At 44.0% G+C, this 22,367-nt stretch overlaps 1 long non-coding RNA gene across 2 annotated transcripts; it reads right to left on the reverse strand.

The window, feature by feature from the left end:
• Window positions 1-19,079: 19,079 nt before the first annotated feature.
• On the reverse strand, window positions 19,080-21,710 carry LOC124468780. 2 transcript variants are annotated; one of them, XR_006956225.1, is made up of 5 exons: window positions 21,469-21,710; window positions 20,842-20,971; window positions 20,482-20,750; window positions 19,773-20,367; window positions 19,080-19,094 (listed from the first exon to the last, which is right to left on the reverse strand). It is a non-coding gene; the product is annotated as an uncharacterized LOC124468780 (long non-coding RNA). The 2 variants fall into 2 exon arrangements; XR_006956224.1 differs by lacking the exon at window positions 21,469-21,710 and adding an exon at window positions 21,428-21,448.
• Between the last annotated feature and the right edge of the window lie 657 nt (window positions 21,711-22,367).

A 22,367-nucleotide genomic window follows, 5' to 3' on the forward strand; every position in this document is an offset into this window, starting at 1 on the left:
ATCTTGTTAAAATGGAGACCTTGGAGGAGAATCAGAGGGAGGCTCTCCTCTTCAGGAGAACACAGGGCGGACAGGACAGGACAGTGCTTGACCTTGGGGTGTCACAAACTTTAGCGGAACTCCAAGACCATGAGGAGTGCCTAACAGTGCTGGAGTTCCGAAAGAGAGTGGTAGGTGTTTGCAGATGCCAGGAACTATGACTGACACGCAGCGTGCAACATCATTTTAATTCTAGAAAACAATTTGGTAATGTCTTGTAATATTGTACCTTGTTGATTCTGGTTGATATCCTAGATCCACAATCTGAGCCTCATCGATGGGTCCAGCCCTGGAGAGTGCGCCAGGAGGGTAATGCGGGCATTGGCCACCAATGAGGTGTGGAGCAGCTACAGCCTCCGGGGGAAGAAGGGGAAGCTGCCACTCCTCGGCACAGCCCTGAGTTCAACAATTAAACGTGAGTCTAACCACTCGTTTCTAAGAAGGATCATCACATATCCCATAACCACAAGCTACGTTAAAGTAATTGGATCACAGGCAAATAACTATCACGTCCATTACCAACTTGAATTCCGATTAGATTTGCTAGTGGTGAAGTAGGCCCACAGTAGTTATCTACCTGTAATGTAGCTAGTTGGCTAGCTAATCCTGGTTGGTTATTGATGAAATCCATGCTTTAATTTCCGTATCTGACATAAATAATTCTAACACTTTCAAATCATTGTCATATTAGAATTGCAAAAAATAATAGAAAATATGAATCTTACCTGGCTGGGAACAGCGTTCAATGTTCAAATTGGTGCTGACAACAAGTTCTTAACTTCTAATTGCAGTAGCTGTGATGAAGTGGCAGACCGGACTGGGGGAGAAGGCTGTAGAGCTCCTAATAGGGGACATGCTTAAGCATGCCCCGGCAGCCCATTTAAAACAAGCCAGGTGAATGACTCATTATTGCAGCTTCCATATCCAACCTGTCACATGGCTATGTGACAAACTAGAATCACATATCTTTCTGAAGATGTATGTTATTTTAGATGTGTTTTTTTTATGACTTGTGTAGCCCCTTTCACGTGTGCACGTTGATAGGACACTAACGTATTTTGTGCTTCATTGTCAGGGCCAACAGACAGGACCTGAAGCGGAATGGAGGAGATGTTAATTCAGTTTTGCACTTTGATTGGCACTTTTGTTTTTCAGTGTTTGTTTGGCACTTTTTATCAAGTATGTATATATTTTGGCCATTTTTGTTTTTATTCTAAATGTTACATACTTAAGCCTGTGCTTAATGCATGGGCTTTAAAAATGGTGCCGGGAGAGGAATTTGCATAGCAATTACCCAGGTGGAGCCATATCTCCGTAAGTGAAACTGCTCTCTAAGCCTTGTTTTATCAACTAACAAATGTCTACTTAAACAAAAACATATTAAAGTATGTTTTGACTAGGGCTGTCCCCGACTATTTTCTTTGGTCGACCAAGACTCAACTAAAACGTCTGAAAATCGACTAATCGAACTTTGAAATGCTTTAAAAAAAAAAAAACGTACAAACATTTTTGCGATCTAACTCACTGGCTGCTGGACATTGCAGATTCAGCCGCTATTAGTGATCGTATCACCAGTCCTGTTGTAACCGAATGCCGATGGTATTTAGTATCTCTTACAATGTACTACAAATTAAAAATATTGTTTGTTTAACATGCAAATCATCAGAGCGAGCTCATCACTGCCTGAAAACTTGCAGCATGCGAACTTACGTAAAAGCTGAGTGGGGAACGTTGCAACAAAGATTTTGTTGTCTTGGCCAAAGAAGATAATGTAATTCGATTTGGATGTGATTTTATATTAGGCATATTCATCTTTCAACCCAGCGTGTTAGCATGAGCGAAGTAGGGCTAGACCAGGCATGGGCAAACTGCGGGCCACATCCGGCCCGTTAGGCATTTTAATCCGGCCCGCCAAACTTGTCCAAATTATCGTAAAAATCTAATTCAAATTTTTCCCTGCAATGCCCGCGTTTCCCCAATAGATGGCGCATTCCAGACACAGTGACCCTTGTTTGAGTGGTGTAGGCCTACTATACTCTCTACGTCACGTTTTCCCGTTGCCGTTGGAATTCTTCTGTAAAAATGAGCGAATCAAAGAAAAGTGGACATGAGTGCCGGGTGTTTAATAAAGAATGGACAACAAAATATTTTTTTACTGAAGTCCGATCAACGGCTGTATGTCTAATATGCCAAGAGACTGTTGCAGCTTTTAAAGAATATAATATCAGCCGTCACTTTTCCACAAAACATGCTAACTATGCTAGCAAGCAGACAACGCATGAACGGGCGGCTACTGCTCAGAGATTGGTGGCTAATTTACAGACTCAGCAAAATCTTTTTCACCGACAAACTGCTATTCAAGAATCAAGTACCAAGGCAGGTTTTTTGCTGGCATTCAAATTGGCAAAGGCTAGCAAGCCGTTTTCTGAAGGCGAGTTTTTGAAAGAATGCATGGTAGACACAGCAGGTCTCTTGTGTCCGGAGAGCAAATGCAAGTTTGAAAAAGTCAGTTTGTCACGCAGGACAGTGACTCGCCGTGTGGAAATGATTGACAAAGATATAGCTAGCAATTTAAACAAAAAGGCGGAGTCCTTTAAGTTATATTCACTAGCACTGGATGAAAGTACCGACGTAAAAGACACTGCTCAGCTCCTAATTTTTATTCGAGGGATTAACGACAGTTTTGAGATAACGGAGGAGTTTTTGACCATGGAGTCCTTGAAGGGGCAAACGCAAGGAGAGGACTTATATGACCAGGTGTCTGCTGTCATCGAGAGAATGAAGCTACCTTGGTGTAAACTTGCCAATGTCACCACGGATGGATCGCCAAATTTAACTGGGAAAAATGTCGGGCTGCTGAAAAGAATCCAGGATAAAGTGAAAGAGGAAAACCCTGACCAGGATGTTATTTTCCTTCACTGCATCATTCATCAGGAATCTCTGTGTAAATCTGTATTGCAGCTTAATCATGTCGTGAATCCAGTCGTAAAACTTGTTAACTTTATACGAGCAAGGGGACTTCAGCATCGTCAGTTTATTACGTTCCTGCAAGAAACCCATGCGGATCATCAGGACTTACTTTACCACTCTCGTGTCCGCTGGTTAAGTTTGGGAAACGTGTTTCACGAGTTTGGGAGCTCAAAGAGGAGATTAGCTCATTTTTGGAGCTAATGGGAAAATCCAACGAATTTCCTGAGCTGAGCGACACAAACTGGCTTTGTGACTTTGCATTTGCTGTGGACATATTTTCACACATGAATGAGTTGAACGTGAAGCTACAGGGGAAAGATCAGTTTGTGCACACACATGTACACAAATGTGAGAGCCTTCAAATCCAAGCTGACCCTATTCTCCAGACAAATTTCAAACAAATCTTTCGCTCATTTCCCCACTCTAGCCACGCAGAAAGAGGCCACCCGAAACGTGAAGAAATACAGCAAATCACTGGACGACTTGCACGGAGAATTCTGCCGTCGGTTCTCTGATTTTGAAAAACTTGACAAGTCACTTCAGCTGGTGTCCTGTCCCCTGTCACAAGACCCTGAAACAGCACCGCAGGAGCTGCAATTGGAACTGATCGATCTTCAGTCTGACTCCGTCTTAAAGGAAAAGTTCAACTCTCTCAAACTGAATGACTTATGCTTCACTTGACAAAGCCACGTTTCCAAACCTCCGGAGGAAGGCACAAACGATGCTGGCATTGTTTGGCTCGACCTGTGTGTGTGAGCAGACGTTCAGCGTCATGAACATCAACAAAGCCCGTCACAGATCCAAGTTAACTGACCAACACCTCAGATCTATCCTGAGGATATCCACTACAAAACTAACTCCAGACTTTGATGCTCTGGCATAAAAGGGAGACCAACAACACTGTTCCCACTAAAAATGAAAGTGAGTTTCTCAATACTGTTATGAAAAAAATGCATTTAGAAATAATTACAATAATAATAAATAATTAATAATAAAATATTCGTACAATAACCTTTGCATATTTATGCTTTGCTACCTGTTAAATGCCAAAACCTTTTATGTAATGGCTTTTATATTAGTTCACACAAACACTCCATCGATCTGCTCCTGGCCAGGCCCCTCTGTCAAATTTAGAACCAATTGTGGCCCGCGAGTCAAAAGGTTTGCTCACCCCTGGGCTAGACCAACTTACGTTTTTCAGGTGGTAGGCTACCTCATATTCGACGTCGAACTATAAAAAATAACCCGTTGTTGGCAGAGTTTGCATTCAACCTTTTTCGAGTCACCCGGTACTTTGTAAATGTAGTTTAATGAAATGCTGCCATACCACATATTTCTTTGCCATTTTTACGAATAACACTGACAAAGTAGGCTATGGCAGAGTTTGTAGTTCTGCAGCCAATGGTCGTGCCTTATGCAAAATACCAAAACAACAGTTGGTTTATTTGTCTTAAAAAATATAATCTGCAATTTCAGTAGAACATTTCGTTAATTCAGCAATGATGACACAAGCGGGAATTAGATCTCACACTGCCACATGGCAGCTCAACAAAATAAATCTTAGTCGACCAAGAGCATGTCAACCTGAAAATTGATTTGTCGACTAAGTGGGGACAGCCCTAGTTGATGTATCATTTCATACAATTTTGTTGTTTTAAAATGACTTGTTCCAATCTTGATTACGCAATGGTTTAACGCTAGAATCACCGCAGGAAAATTACTGTCAGGACGCGTCTTTTTTCAGTGAAACCAATCTAAATGTAGTACTGTAATGAATATCGGTTTGTTCGTGGAGCAGGAAATTACTGCCAAATATGTCAGGCTGAAAGAACACCGGTACAAGCTGGTAACAATATAACAAGGTCTTTATTGAGTCAGGACAAGGGTTCTCTAAAAACTCATAAGCTGAGGTGGAATACTCCAGGGCACAACACAGGCATTCAAGGAAGTTGGCTCTCCCCGGACCACACTCCACCCTCCCCAATCCTGTGAAAGCACGGCACTTTCAACGCTGGTTCAAACCCCCAGTAGACACTCCAACGTCACTGCACTCTCGAAGCTGGGCCAAACCCCCAGTAGACACCCCAACGTCACTGCACTCACACCTACGCTACGTCACTCGTGTATAGGGGAGCCCAACTACCCCCCTTTGGACGGTGCCCTGCTCCTCGCACCCTGTTCTCTCCCACCGCCAGGTAATTTAATAAAGCGAATAAAAAAATAGACAAAACAACAGACAATGATAGGATAGGGTACTTAGCCGCCGCTTGGCGAGACCCTCCCCCGGGGTCTGAGCTCGGGGCCGCCGTACACTTTCCAGACTGGATGTTGGCTGGACGGATTGACGCTTAAGTAGACAATCAATTACGGAGCACTCTCCTACTTTCCCCGCCCTATCGCTGCTAAAGGAGGCAGATATTCCTCCCCTCCTGCCCAGGAACACTAACCCCTCTAGCTCGCTAACTTCGTCCCCGGCAGTCCTTGTAACTGCGACCGCTCGCCACCCGCCTCCCAGAGTGCTCACGCTCCAACTAGCCTTCCTCTGTCTCCGCCCTTTTAACCACTCCTCTATACCCCCTTTAATCAGCCACACCTGCAACCACTAATTACATGAGCCCGCAGCTCATTTCCATTACAGTACTATGTATTGAATTACATCAAAGTGTCTTATTTAATGCCAATGTATTCCTTTACAATCATTATCAAAACTACCAAATAAGACATTTTTTTTTTAATACCCCAGGAAACCTTAACTGTCATGTTGCGTCTTAAGCAGCCGCAATATAAAATAATTTGACTGAACACTACTGTTTGGACGTGATATTTCTCTTACTTCAAATACAATTACTGAAAAGTTATTACTGATGCTATAGTTAACCTTATTTAGAATAGAAAACAGGTACATTAGGGTCTAATACTGTGTGGTGCTCCCTTTGACTCCAGTGGTGGCACTCCTGCTTTGGCAGGACGGGGTTCAAATCCCTGTGGTGTCTTTTGCCTTTATGAGTAGACTTAGCATGATCAATGTACGTGATCATCAATATACTGTATTGTACCCTCAATATACTGTATTGTAGCTTAACGGTGTGTTCACACTGCAACGTTTTTTACCGCTCTGCACCGTTGGCCTTCACACAGTGCACCACGCTCGGGGGCGTGTGAGACAGATTAATTCAGAGCTGTAGTTCTCTTAAATCACTGTTATAGTTCGTATAATGTCATGGCAAATGTGAAAACAAAATACAACTTTTAGACACATTAAGGAAAAATCCGATACACTTTCTAGATCTGACATGTTATCTACAGCACACGATAGGTTATCTTTTTCCACACTTTTTTTAGGCCGAGTGAAACATTAAATGCCACCCGCACATGTAACGGGTCTTGTGCCGGCTGTAATACAGAGATGGTCCATGGTGTATTTGCGCTCATTTTTATTATTAATGTATTGTGATCATTTCTACAAGCTAGCTAGCACTTTAGCAATTTTTCCAGTAACATTGAAAATAGTTGTATGCATAGGCTAGCTGGATTTATAACCACACCCTGTATTCAGAACCAACAAATTATATTCCCTCCCGCTCTTTATTATTGGAGGGAATCCATTGGGATAAATATAGATGCTCTCCATCATTATTCTATCATTCATCGTGAACAAACGTCAGAAGATTGCTGTCATCACCCTGCTCTACTGTCAGAGAAAACGCCGCCGGTACTTTTGGGTTCATCCCATTCGCCGTTTGCGGGTAGACAACGGAGCTCATCACCGGCTGGTCCAGGAGCTGAGACTGGACGACGGCTTGTGCCAGCGGTACTTCAGGCTGAACCGGTCCGAGTTTGATGACCTGCTAACCAGAGTGGGACCCCGGATAGCGAGGCTAAACACCTCGTTCCACGAGGCGATTTGTCTACGGTAAGCTTTAATTATAATTATTATTTCAGTATTCTCAGACTAAAATATAATGTAGTTACTTTCTATGCATTATTTTAAATGTATGGTATTTCTTTGTAGATACCTTGCCACGAGGGATTTGTTCATGACGATCAGCTTCAGCTTTCGTGTGGGCTCAAGCACTGTGGCAGGTATTGTTGGGGCTGTGTCTCAGGCCATTTGGGACTGCCTGGTGGAGGAGTACATGCCTGAGCAGGCCTGGAGGGACATTTCTGAAGGCTTCCTTCAGAGGTGGAACTTCCCAAACTGCCTGGGTTCCATCGATGGCAAGCACGTTGTCATCTAGGCCACTCACAGCTCAGGGTCACTGTACCACAACTATAAGGGGACATTCTCCATCGTTCTCCTTGCGGTTGTGGACGTCGACTGCATGTTCCGGGTCATCGATGTGGGGGGTTACGGTCAAAACAGTGACGGTAGGACCCTGGGCAACTCTGCCTTTGGTTCGGTCCTGAAGGATGGAACCCTGGACCTCCCAGAGAACTGCATCATCCCTGGAGCAGAGCCACGTGGACCACTGCCACACGTCTTTGTGGGTGATGAGGCCTTTCCTCTGTGGAGCAACCTCCTGCGCCCCTTCCCTGGGACGGGCCTCTCCAGGGAGAAGAGGCTTTTCAACTAACGCCTCAGCCGTGCCAGGTTGACAGTCGAGTGTGCGTTTGGTATACTCTCCAGCCAGTGGAGAATGTATCGGCGTGTCGTTGGTGTCAACCCAGCAAAGGCGGAGGTTTGTGTGGCCACTTGCATCCTCCACAATTTGCCGAAAGGCAAAAAGCACATTTACAGGCAGCAAGTCACCACCCGGGAGCACATCACTGTGCACTGCAGCATCAGTGCTGTAGGGGCAGACATCCCCCCTTTTGTCATCTTCTCTAGCTGCCTCCCAAGTGCTCCATGTGCCCTGGAAGGCCCTCCTGGTGCCATCTATGTGAGGTCAGAAAAGGGCTATATGGACAGAGGCCTGTGGCTGAAGTGGCTAGGCCACTTTATCAAACATGCCCCCCCCCCCAGAGAGGCCTCTGCTCCTTGTGTTGGACCAGGCGGAACCCCACAAGAACAGGGAAGCTATCCGATTCTGCAGGGAGAACATGGTGGTGGTTGTGTGCCTCCCTGCGCACACCACTCACGTGATGCTGCCACTGGATGTGGGGGTGTTTGGTCCTCTGAAGAGAATTTTTGACCGGGATGCTTCCTAAAGGAGGCTGCCAAGCCTGAGAACATCAGGGCAGCCATGAGGACGACAGGCCTCTTCCCCTGCAATAGGGGAGGCTATGATAAGACCCAGCTGACCAAAGTCAGACCTGCACCCACCACGGCAACCTGCCCCCAGCCCAGCCCCCCCTGAAGCAACCCCTTGCTGCCCTACCTGCACTTGACCTGCTCAATCCAATCCTTTGACGCGAGCAGGTCTGGTCTCATTCAAGTGGGGAGACATTTTAATGCCCCCCAGTGATGGCAAACCGCCAACTACCAGTGGTGAGGAGGAGGCCACCACCAGCGACCAGTACAATGAGCTGCTAGTCAGAAGGAGGAAGCTCGGCTTCAGAGGCAGACAGAAGTGCAGAGAAAGAGGGAGATGGCGCAGAGGAAGAGGGCAGAGAAGGAGAGGCAGATGACAGTAGTGGAAGAGCTTGCTGGACACTGCGCTGTCTGCCATAGGCTATCCCCTCCCTCAGGTGAGGAGGATGCCATCCACGAGTGGGTCTAGTGCGAACTTTGTGAGCTCTGGGGCCCGTTCGTCGTAAGGGTTGAAGCTAAGTTAATCAATTGTCCCTTTAGCCCGTTAACATTAGCGAGCTAATTGAGAACCGCAAATATCGGTTCGTCGACGGCTGATCCGCATCCAAATCATGTGGTTAATTTCAATCAGGCTAAACTCATCTTCATCAAGTGCACGCGCACGTCCTACTTCAAAAGGCAGGAAAGGTCGATCACCAAAACCGTGATTTTCTAATGGTATGATGGCAGGAAAGACCGGACTTAAAGAGAGAGCGGTGATATTCTCGCAATCAGAACAGCATTTAATAATAAGTCTCTATGAAGACTTCAAAGACATAATCATGGCTAAGTCAAACACCGCCACCGCTGCCAGAGCAAGACAGGCAGCTTGGCAAAAAATTACAGATAAACTAAATGCGTAAGTTTTGGGAAAATGTATAGGCTCATCTTAAATGCCTCATTACCCCGATCAATCAGATCACATTTCTTTAAATGTGCCTGTTGGCAGTAGGCTTAATGGAAATTAATCATCGAATGAGATCTTGCTAGCAAAAATAATTGTCTCAACTCTTACAGAACAAGTAGGCCTAGATAAAACCAAGGACAAAGATTATCTAATTGATACGAATTCATAGACGCTTATGAGGATGTATGTAGGATACTGAAAGCGCTTATTTAACATGTACTATATATGTGCATATGCATGTATGTGTAGATGACCATATAGAAGTACGAGTTTGAATATGCATGTGTAAATCTGTGTATGGGCGGATCACAGTATGTACGCAGTGTTATTCATAATCAGAAATTCAATCAATTGATGCAGTGAAAAGAAATTGTTGAGTCCACTTTAATCATTTTCAAAAATAATGATATGGTATGGTGTACTGTATGGTATGGTGTGATATGGTGAACACTGTCATATAATTGAGTGCTTTCAAACCCCATGTTGTTGCAACCCCGCCACTAAGAGGACTTGGGAGCAAGTAAAAATAAAACACAAAAACATCATTCAGGCTGGTGAGTCATTACAATATGTGCCATGGTAATGTACTGAACAGCTTGTCAGTGTCATATCCTTCATATTTTAGCCAACAAGAAAAAGGCGGACATGGTTAAGACGGGGGGAGGACCCCAAGGTCCTGAGCTAACCCCTGCTGAGGAGCTGGCCCTGGCTAATAAAGCTAATAATTCATAATTAGTCAATTGGTTAACCATCGTCACATTTTGCAGTGGCCGGAAGTTCGATCACACTCCTGCAGCCACCTCCCAATGTATTGTTAATCGGGGGAGAGTAGCCCATTGTAAGTTGATATTGCTGCATCATTGTGTAATGATTCTAAACATGTTCATTGTGAGTGTCTTTTAGAACCGAAGGCACTTTCCCACAGTTCCTAATAATTCCTAATTCACTAACAGGAGGTCAGTCTAGACGATGAGGACACACTTTCTGCCTTCTCGGTAAATGCAAGTTGTGTCAACTAATACTCTTATCCCACTCACTTCTGGCACTCACTACATCAATGCATTCCTTAAGGCAAATCCTGCTGGACCACGGGCTGATCCGGAGGAGCCTGGCCCCTCTCACTCATTGGGAACTGGGGATGGGGGGGTGAGTTCTCATTAAATACCCTCACATTGTGAGGTCTGAATTTAGTTGACATCTGACCACCACACTGAACAAGTTATGAATGGTTTGTCTTTTTTCCAGACTGACACTGAAGATGTGCGCACGCTTTACAAGCAATACTTGCATGCCAAAATACAAAACCTCCACTTGAGCTCAATCAAGTTGGATTTGGAGGTGAAATTGCTTAGACGGCAGCTGAATGTAAGTCTAACCCTGTAAAGCTAAGCTTTGGCTAAGTATTTGTGAGCTTTGCTATAAATTGTAACTAAACTGAAAATTGTATTTCTTGTGCACCTTCATTTACAGGATAACCAATAAAAGGGAAAAAAAATAAAGGCTTTATTGTTACATTATTCTTCAGCATGTTCCTCTATTCAGAATCAGAATGAATTGAATGAATAAGGATGCAAACTGCAGTGCATTGTGTGCGGGGGTCCCAGAGTCAGTGTGGTGCAGGGGGCTTGTTTGTGAGCCCCTTGTTACATTTAAATGTAGTCATTTAGCAGACGCTCATATCCAGAGCGACTTACAGTTAGTACAGGGACATTCCCCCGAGGCAAGTATGGTGAAGTGCCTTGCCCAAGGGCACAACGTCATTTTGCACGGCCAAGAATCGAATTGGCAACTTTCTGATTACTAGCCCGATTCCCCAACCGCTCAACCACCTGACTTTTGTTTGTGAGTCCAATGGTTTTAATGGACCGGACACTTTTGCTGGATGGGAAGAGGTGGTGGCCAGGATGGGAAGGGTCAGCAATGATCCTGCTTGCTCTCTTGCTAGTCCTGGAATGGAACAGGTCAGGGTGGGACCAAATGATCTGCTGCAGTCTGCCTTGGTCCTTGGCAGTGGAGGTGCAAACCAGACTGAGTTGGGATGGACTCGATGATGGCTGAGGATGGACTATTAATGGGTAACTTAAAAGCAAAGAGGGTGGCTAACCATATAAATGAAACATGCAAACATGAAGATTATGAAATGAGTCCAACATTACCCAAAGTCATCTGGACAGCTATCTGAAATGATGCTGGGCAATTATGTTCCTTGCAGCCGCTCCAGACCGCTCATATGGATGGATCGGTTCCACATTGTCCTCAGGATGGGCCACGATCACTGGGACCCTCTCCCTCCTGAGTGTGGCCACATTGTGGAGCACAGCACATGCCACCGTGATTGCACAGGCCCTGTCCGGTTCCACCCTCAGCCCCCACAGACAATTAAATCTGCCCTTTAGTAGGCCAAAGGTCATCTCTATCTGTGCCCTCGTTCTAGAGAGAGCACCGTTGAACCGAACCTCAGGGCCTGGGGCTGGCTAGGGATAGGGGGTCATGAACCAGGGCCTGCAGGCGTAACCCGTCTCCAATTAAGAGCCCATCGTAGTTACCTAGTATATGATATGAACAGTGTTGGATCACCTCTACATAAAATAATCAATTTCTGAATGACATGAGATTTGCTATACCTTGCTCAAAGCTGTGGCATAGTGTGGAGTCTCGGAATATCCGGGAGTCGTGGACAGACCCCAGCCACTTGACCTCAACATTTGTGATCAGACAGGTGGAGTCACAGATCATCTAAGATGAATTGCAGTCAAGTCATGGGTATTGTACAGTACATGAGTAGCCTACAGCGGGCAATTGCAAGGTCCATGTCTATTGTCAAAGACAAATGATTGTTTTTAGAACAATGTCATTTGAGGAAAATTGTGTAATAAGTACCTGAACATTAAGGCTGTGAAAGCCCTTTCTATTCACAAAATCGGCCTCGTTTGGCCCAGAGTTCTTTTTCAGGCGGATATGGGTGCAGTCCATTGCGCCAATGGCATTAGGAAACTCTGCATAGTGATAAACTCCGTAATGAATAGTGATAGGAAGGCATTTTCATGAAAAGGTAAAATATTTATTTACTCAATTACCTGCAATTGCATAAACTCCCTCTTTGATGTCATTGACTGGGACATGGCCTGGGAATATGATGAATTTATTCATCAGCTGGTTGAGCGCCAAGTACACTTTTCTTACAGCAACGCATGTTGCGGCTTTGCCAATGTTTTCTGCATCGCCTACACTGTATAAAAATGTACCTGACGCAAAAAACGTATGCACAGTCTGAAGCACAGTTAAAGCTCTGCTGCGGCGTTTGACATTTGCAATGTACAGCCCGAGAAGGTCTTGCAAATAAATGAGTCCTTGTCGGCTGAATCGATATCGTGAAGGCGATCGCGAAGACCTCTATCGGTATGAAAGGCTAATCGAACTAGAATAGCTCCTTCGTCAACTGGGTCTCTCAAAAATGGAGATGCCATGTTTTTTTTCGGGGGTGTGGCAAGCTTATCCAGCTTTACTTACGTTAGCCTGCTCTGGAGCAGGTTAGTGCTAATTGATATGTTACTATGGTGATTGATCGAAAGTTGCTTCCACGAACCAAAAAGAGGGGCGTGTTTTATCTTAGCCTGAAAATTAGCTCGCTAAATTGCTTAGCGAGCTACGACGAATAGCCCCCTAGTTCCACCTAACTTGTTCGGGGATTGCAGGGGACTGGTACTGCCTCAAGTGCTTCCTCAGTGAGATCTATGTTTGCTATCTTTGTATAATTGTGTGCCCATAAAGTATCCCTGAAAACCTGTGTGCTAGCGAATAACTGATACAACTACAAAAATACAAGCTCCTAATCCAACTTTCTTACGATGAAAGAAAGTGTACTGCCGTGCAAAGGCAAAATACCGTAACTGTTTTGTTGAAAATTATTTTTTTTCATTTTCGGAACAGTTAAGGTCTGCTTTATCATGTGGCCAAATATCTTACATGAACTCGTCTGTTTTTCAGAGAAAATAAGGTTGTTGTCTTCACCTTAACTTCCAAAAGCCTGCTTTGGCTTTAGAAAGCCAATGCAGAATGCCGTAACATCAGTTACGGTTGTTTGCGGCACTCAAAAACGTTCAAATGGAGTTACGGTTTCAATTTAACTAATACGTAACCTAGCAACAACAAACACGTCTAGCATTAGCCTAGCCTACTCGCTGGCATTCAACACCAAACATCCCAAACATGAGTCGTTTGTAAGTATCTTACCCTGGCAGTTAAATCAAAAACACTCTTGTCTTGTGACAGATATCCACGTGTATGTTACATTGGCTTATAAAATACAGAGTTTATATCGTGATAAGCAACTAAGTGAGCGAAGAAACGTAAGTTACTGTATTTTGCCTTGGCATGACCACTTACGATAGACTATAGTATACTACTGTAACTTCAAAATAGGGGTCAAAAGTGCAGTTTAAGATCAACAATTTCAAATATTTCTAATTTAGATAATGTGTAATCACTAAAACATCAAACTGCTAGATTTCCAGTGTCCTACCTAAAATACATTTGGCAGGACAACTACTTTGAAAGTGCAAAAACTTAGAAGTCGTTTTTCTCCGTTCTACACTTTGGCGAGTTACGGTCTTTTGCCTTTGTAGGGCAGTGTAATGTGTTGACTTTCAGAAGCAAAAGCAAATATAAGTGACTTATTTGGTTATTAAAATAATGGACAATTATAATGGGCCGTAATATACAAACTTGATTGATATTTCTGTTCTGAATAATCCACTGCAGAACCACAGGCCAAGTTATCACCTAAGAGGTACAGGAAGAACCTCATGCGACAGCTCCTGGAGGAGCACAACACCCCATGCGACCCACTGGAAGGCACTTCCCCAGTGAGCTTCCTCAAACGGCACAGCAGGGGAAAAAGACAAGGCGTCTGCACAGTCTGCAAACACGAATAGGCGCGAGAAGCTGCACAAAATGACTTGTTATGTCTGTGAAGCAACATAGCTGTCTGACCCACGGCACATTGTTTACATTGGAAAATGCTTGCGGCACACCACCGACCAAAGATGCTACAAAATGACACTGTAGCCTGATACAGTATATATAATTGGGTGTACTCAAGCCTTTGCCGGGCACAATCATTGTTATCTTTCATATTTATTATTCTTGATTCCCCTCCCCCCCCCCCCCCCCCCCCCCCCCCAAAAAAAAAAAAACTGAGTTTGATTGAGTTGCTTGTATTAGCACGAACATTCCGTTTGGCGGTTTAAGCTTTAATTAAGTTTGTGGCAAGAAGTGCCTTGTTAACACAAAGGGAACTCAGTGCTAGCCTAATGTCACAACGGCATATTATTCGCAGAAAATTCTTTATAAACTGCACCCTGTTGGTATGGGAACATTGATACCAAGCAATGCACGAGTATAGGCAATCATACAGCATGCTGTTGCAACACACTTCTAAAACGAAAGTAAGTGCGTAATGTATGTTTTCTGTTATTCAGGAATTAAACTAATTTACCTGTAGGCGCGCGCGAGTTCTACATATTTCCAACAGTCCCCACAGTGCAAGTTATTTTGTTGAAACTGAGCTAGCTTTAGTTTCCATTACCTGGATACCTAGCATAATACTCGTAGCACTGTTAGTGATACTTGTTAGGCTTCAAAATGTACTAATGAGGAGGGTAACTGTCATTTAGTGTTTGTCCATCAGAAAATATTAAGTTGGAATGTTCGAAAACGCATGTGTGCGACGTTGCGCTGTGAGACCCGCATTCGAACATGATCACATATGTGCAACGCTTGACGGGTTAAAATCGAAGCTGATGAAGATGGCGGGCTCCATGACCAAACTGTAGCTTGACGTGAGGGAGAAGGGACAAACATTGGAGTGGCTCTGGAAGAGGTTCAAGAAGACATAATAACAAACAACCTTATTTGTAAGTGTGCAGAGATCGAGTCTCTGCAGAAACTGGCTGGCTCTGCTCTTAGATAAAGCAGAAGAGTCGAAAGAGTGCCAAGGACATATTAAACTCCGTCAAGCTGAAACAACATGTCAGACTCAAGAAACCCAAACCGAGGTAGTCATGTCCAGGGTCCATACTGCCGTTCAGAGGCAAAAGACCAAACCTTAATAGTTGAAAACTAGTTTCTGTCCTTTTTGGAACACTTATGGTCTGCTTTATCATGTGTATCAAGTATCTTGAATTAATATGGTTGTTTTTCGGTGAAAATAGGGGTTCCAGTGTTGCCAATTTAGTGATTTTCTTGCTAAATCTGGCGACTTTCCAAACCCACCCGGCGACTTATTGTCAAAAGAGTCTAGCGACAAATCTAGTGACATTTTCCGGTGTTGTTGGAGACTGATTTTTAAGCACGGATAGTTTTGCAGTACCGCCTCAACTATCAGTGGGTACTGCCGTGAGCTCCTTCCAAACGCACTCACAGGTGGCCAGTCTCACAATGGCCTCGCGCAGCAGACCCACACCCTCTGCATCCAGACAGGCAAATGAATCACGCATGCGCTGGACCACCATTGTTCCTGCCCTGGCTTACAAAGCAAAATAAATACAGTTTCTTCACTGTCAGATTGATATAGATCACCACATTTTACTTCACAGCCTCTGTCACTAACTCACCTCCTCATGAAACCCTTGTTAGCTAATTATGTCATCATGGTCAAAACACTGAGTTTAAAGACTGGTTGAAACCGTTTATTGACGATGATACACGGGCATGCTGTCTGTATTGTAAGGCTGAGTTGTACGCCAAACTTTAAGACATTAAAAAGCACTTGGCCACTGTTTTAAATACATCCATATCTTAACTAGAGAGGGTACAATTTCTGGGGAAATTGTAGGGTGTACTTGCTTGCGTCTGTTGCAGGTGGGTCCGTTTTCCATTCTAATGATATTTTCAAGCATTTAGCCTACTCATTGCATAATTCATTAATATCACCCTTTAAAACAAGCTAACACTACTGTAACAATGTTGTCACTAGCAGTATTTCAGATGGAATTGCGATTCAAACAGTATCGTCTGCTAACGTAAATAAGTTGGAAATAAATTTAGGGGGACATGGCTAACTAATTCAAAAGCAGTTTGCTGGAGGCTGTTGCTAGCCATACTTCACTTATTGTTTGAAAGTGCTGGAAATTAGAACATTTATTTTGACATAAAAGTTTAGCCATTGCTGTGGCATTGAAGACAGTAGCCTTCTACTACACACTGCCAGTGGGCAACATAGACATGCGTCTGACTCCGAAGCTAACGTCAAAACAAGATGCGGTCTCACTCGAATTCCAAATTTTACTCAAATCACAAAAATAAACTGACCCGCTGGCTGTCTTTGCAATTGCCATATCTTTAAAACACTGTTCTACCTTTTGATGAAGAATTTACCCTGGTACTAAATTAAGAAAATACTCATCAGTCGCAGATCAATCAACAGCAGCTGCCGCAATCATCCATGGAGGCTGACGGGGCTCTCAAGTAACACATTGTTACAGCAACCTACATTAAAATCTCACCTCCTGGCTGTCTTCACAATAGTCATATCGTCATAACGTTTCCATGTTGGTTTTTTTGTGAACAATTGAACTATAAAATTACGAAAAAATGACGCTTTCTAGTATGGCTGCCGCCTAAAAGAGTAGACGGTCTCACGGGCGACCAGCACTCGCTAGAATTATAAAGACTTTCACGACCTAATCAAAAATCCGAGATGGCAGTTCCACTCAATCACTTTCTCAACAAAGTCCAATGGTTGTGAATATTGTAGGGGGGGGGGGGGGGGCGGTATTTTTCAATCATAATTCAAGCTCCAACTTGCGTGCTAGAACGTCTCTATCACGTTGTATCCATGCGTCGTTGCTAACGTGTGCTGACGTAGTGACGTAGGCTAGCAGAGTACCCTTCGTTGACAGAATGCACGTTTTGCCACAAAAACTTTGTAACCTCCTAAACTGTGAAACGGAACGTAAATCCCGATAGATGCAACGCAATCGTAACTAAGATGAACATTTTGACACCAACGTTGTCTATGTAGACCAAATATTGACTGATCCTTAGGGGTGGGGAAATAATAATAATGTATATGTGAGAGATCAAAAGTTCCCCAGAGTTTTCCTTGTTTCTTGCCTCTCAAAACCAAATAGCCTATCTTGTTGCGATTTAGTGACACTTAATAGTATATTTCATCAGCAACACCTCTCCTCCGGCTCTGCAGGTAGCCTAGATCCTATTGCTCACAGCAGCCATTACAAATATGCAAATTAGGCGATTACTTCCTTTAACGATAGCAAAGTAGCTATTGGACAACCAATAGCTACTTTGCTTACTGAGGAGTTGGCAACACTTAGGGGAACTCATATTAATGTTAAATAACCTCCTAAAGTGAAGTTTTCATGTCATGGGACCTTCAAAATGTTTAGCCTTTGAAGGGCAGCATGTTAACTAGGAATGAGCCTTTTCAAATGTACTGTAATGCATTTTGGGTCGCTATATTTTGAAATGTAAACCCTGCATCCTCCCTAGTGAAATGGTTAATATTGTGTTTTTCAGAAAACTTTTATCAAGAGGAAGAAGGGTGGTTGCTTTCAGCGTTGCCAACTTAGCGATTTTGTCGCTAGATTTAGCGACTTTTCAGACCCCTTTGGCGACTTTTTTTCAAAAAAGCGACAAGCGACAAATCTAGCTTCTTTTCTGGAGTTATTGGTGACTTTTGGCGACTTTTTGAGGTGAAAACACGTATCGCTATGACTCTTCACAACGAGCAGCGGGTGCCTGCGCGGCCCCTCCCTTCCCCGTTTCCAAGCACTTACAGGCGGCCTCATTCCTCGCGCAGAAGTCCCTCCCAGCTGTCTCCTGTTAGCAGGTTAGCAGGAGCTAACAGGAGACGTTCACGGCTCAGCATCCAAGCTGCAAATGAATCCGCGTCCCGGCCAGCAAGCTGCCGCTGACTGATCATCTGATAATGTATATTTTCTTTGTCTAAATAAAATAATAAAATCACTGCACTAAATAAATCACTGTGTTATATATAGTTTGACTCACACTGCCTCAGGCTCAGTCACTCACTCACCTTACCTCGTCCACTGTATGTGTGTGCCTCTGTGACACAAACTTTCTTTACCATGTCTAAACTTTACCAGCAGAAATACAGAAAGGAGTGGGAGGCAAACACAGCTTTTAAGGGATGGTTAAAGCCATTAATTGGAGATTTTGGACGAGCATACTGCCATTACTGCAAAGTGGATTTCTATGCTAAAATCAGTGATGTGAAGAAACACAGTACAACCCTAAAACACATTCAAAAGGCAAAGCCTTATAACTTAGCAGCACAAACAACGCTGCCATTTATGGTAGGCAAAATTGATAGCTCCAAAAAGGCTGAGGCTACCATAGCATTAGCCATTGCTGAACACTGCTCCCTCCTAGCATGTGACCACATTGGGGAAGCATGTAGGTCAGCCTTTTCTGACTCCGCTGCTGCTACGCATTTCAGAATGCACAGGACTAAGTGCACTGAAATGATCAATGTTGTCCTACCACCTTACTTCTTGAAAAAGTTGGTGGCAGATGTGGGTGAGCAGCATTTTAGCCTCCTCCTCGATGAGGCCACAGACATCAGTGTGTCTAAGTACCTGGGTGTTGTCATCAGATACTTTAGTGAAACTAAAGGGACAGTGGTATCTAAATTTCTGGGGCTTGTTGAGCTGGAGGGAGGAGATGCACATTCTATTGCCCGTGCTGTGGTGGCTTTTTTAGAAAAGTGCTCTCTTGTTAAAGAGAAGCTCCTTGGGATAGGGACTGACAATGCCTCTGTAATGACAGGGATAAATAATGGGGTCCATGCAGTGCTCAAACATGAGTATGGCCTTAAAGATCTGGTCCTCATCCGTTGTGTGTCACTCCCTGCAGCTTGCTGTCACCCATGCATCGAATGAGACGATCCCACCCAGTGTGGAGTACCTTACATTTACATTTATTCATTTAGCAGACGCTTTTGTCCAAAGCGACTTCCAAGAGAGAGCTTCACAAAGTGCATAGGTCACTGATAATAACAACAAGATAGCCCCACAGCATTGCGGGTAGTCAAAAACAAGAAGTACATATTGTGGACAACCAAAAAATAGTGCTAAAGGGAAGAAACCATAAGAGCATGTAGTTAAACAAGTTAAAATTACACAACATTGATCTCTAAGTGCAGGTGTACCTGTAGGAAAGCAATAAAAATAGGATTAACTAAAAAAGAAGAATACAACAGTTTAAATCAGCTACCACTAACCAACAAGAGCAACAGTCTAAGCAAGAGTCATTGTGAACCTTGAGGAAACTAGCGTTGGATTCAGCAAACCATTCCTAAGTACCATTGTACTCCCGGAACAAGTGCGTCTTGAGCCTTCTCTTGAAGGTGGAGAGACAGTCCGTGTCTCTGATGGAGGTGGGGAGTTGATTCCACCACTGGGGTGCCAGGCAGGAGAAGAGCTTGTGCTGGGACCGGGCGGTCTTGAGAGGTGGGACCACCAGGCGGTTGTCTGAAGAAGACCGTAGATGGCGGGTGGGGGTGTAAGGCTGCAGGAGAGACTTGATGTAGTCGGGCGCAGTTCCATTCACTGCTCGGAAGGTCAGTACCTTGTAACCTTGTACCTTGTAAGGGAGACATATAAATGGTTTTCAGTGTCTCCCAAACGCAGGGAGGCATACAAGGCCATTTATGAGACCATTAACTGTGGGGAGAAACCATTACAGATCACAAAGGTGTGTGCCACACGTTGGCTCTCTATTGAGCCCGCAGTCTCACGCATTTTGGACCAATGGGAGGAGCTCAAGCTGCATTTTGAGGTCACCAAGTCCAGTGAGCACTGCTACATGGCTGAGGTGTTATACTCCATGTACAGTGATCCTCAAAATGTGCTATACTTGACCTTTCTGAAGTCAGTGCTGGGAGAGGTACAGTTGGCCATGAAAGCGTTTGAGGGAGAGCAGGTCGGTCCTCTCAAGCTACTTGACAGCTTGGTGAGCCTCATTAAGTCTGTGAGCAGCAGGGTCCTGAATCCACTGGCAAAGGTGGATGTCTTGAAAGGGCCTCTCGATGGATACATAAGTCCTGTTCCATACCTCGGTTTCCTTTTTGATTCAAAGGCAGCTGAGCTCCACCTTGCGCCTGACGATGAGCAGAATGTCAGAAAACGGTGTGTCGCCTTCACTATCTCCCTCACCAATGAGCTGAGGATGAGACTGCCTGAGAACATGGAGACATTGAAACACATGTCAGTTTTCAATGTACAGGAAACTCTGAAGCACAATAAGAGCCCAGCAGAAATGGTCACATTTGCAAAGCTCCTTGGCTTCTCACCTGAAGCAATAGACAAGATTGTCCAGCAATGGCGTACCATCCACCTCAGTGTCTGGACTGAGAAAAAGAACACGCTGAGCTTCTGGAGTGAGATTTGGAGGTTCAGGGACGCAGCTGGTCTCAATCCATTCCAGGAACTCGCCATGGCTGCTGTGGCTGTGTTGTCTTTGCCACACTCAAATGCTGAAGTTGAGAGAGTGTTCAGCCAGATGAGTGTGGTGAAGACCAAACTCAGGAACAGGATGTCCTTGCAAACCCTGAACTCCATCCTATACATCAGATATGGATTAAAGCTGTCAGGTGAGGCTTGCTTTGAGCACCAGCTGCCTGATCACATTCTGAAACTGTTTGGAACCTCACCTGCTTATTCATTCAAGGCAGCTCCTTCAGCTGAACCTGCAGTGGAGAGCCTGAGTGACGATGAAGAGTCACTGGTTCTGTGAGCTAGCACAGCCTGTCTGTGTTTTTGGCTTCAGACCTCCCTCCACACCTGCAATTAGAGCAAGACTAGTTAACATCATCACAAAAAAAGTGTTAGTTAAAAATGTTCATATATAACTGTGACTTGTTTTAGGCTCCTAAGTGGACCATAAGGTTAAAACAAAGCTAAAGAAGAAAAAAAACATATTAAAAACAAAAAACTTGAATAGGCCTAACTGCCAGAGTGGGCAATTTAAATTGTTAATGTATATTGTACACAACACATGTTATGTTTAAAAGTGTTCATGTTTAAATGTTACCTGTTGTAGGCTCCTACGCGGACCATAAAGTAAAAAAACAAACTTAATTAAAAAAATATATATACATAAAAAAAAAAAAAAAAAAAACCTAAGTAACTCTGCCAAAGTGTTCCTTTTTGGTCACTTTTGCCGGTCCCAAGCCCGGATAAAGGAGGAGGGTTGGAATTATTAATTTGTATTTCTAAACATATTTGAGTTGTTCTTACCTGTCTTGCACAGTCCATGGCGTTTCTTCTAAGGTTCTTACCTCATTGTTCTCTTGCTCACTTTTCGCGCGAGCGGGAAACGTTTCAGTGACGACGTCACGACGCCGTGCTCCACCAATCAGAGACGTCGGTGTGACGCTCAAGGATCATGGGTAGTGTAGTTCTTCTTCCAGAGATCGCCAATAAACTATGTTTTTCTTAAAACGAGGTTGATACCATGCAAACTTGTGTCATGTACAGTACCTTGTATCAAGTCATATAAGTCTCCCTTAGATGGTGATGAAATTAGGGGTAATAATCTCTTAGAATAGGTCCATGATAATAATCCGCTATGGCTATGGAGAAAATGAATGGGATTTTTACTTCCAGGTATGCAAATTAGGCGATAACGTCATCTAGCGACTTCTAGCGACTTTTAGAACAGCCAATAGCGACTTTCCTCACTGAAGAGTTGGCAACACTGGTTGCTTTAGTTGCAAGCTTTTCTGGAGAATCTCCCAGAATGCAGAAGGGGATTCCACCATCCATCTGCCCTCACCGCCTCCCTCCCAACAGCTTTCCTCAACCCAGAAGCACCATCAGCTCCAAACCATTGTGATCCTTACTCAGGGTGGGAAAATAACACCTGTGACTTTTGCCTTGTATACCGGGTGGATTGGAAACATTTTTGTTATTAGTTACGACTTAAAACATTCCTTGTAATGGATTGGACAACTTTTGTCAAAGAATGCTGTTGCTTAATAACAATAATGCACTTTTGTTGAGTATCTCATTTGATTGGTTTTCCGCCCTAGTCCGTGACACATTGGCTGAGCTGAGGTACAGACTAAATGAAACTGATGGGGTAAAAAACATATTGCATCATATCCCCGGTGTTTAAAGGCCCGCTGCAGAGTCAACAGTAACTAATAATGAACAAATAGTTGAGGGCACAATAAAG

Source organism: Hypomesus transpacificus, chromosome 6, assembly GCF_021917145.1.
Source record: "Hypomesus transpacificus isolate Combined female chromosome 6, fHypTra1, whole genome shotgun sequence".
NCBI classification, from domain to species: Eukaryota; Metazoa; Chordata; class Actinopteri; order Osmeriformes; family Osmeridae; genus Hypomesus; species Hypomesus transpacificus.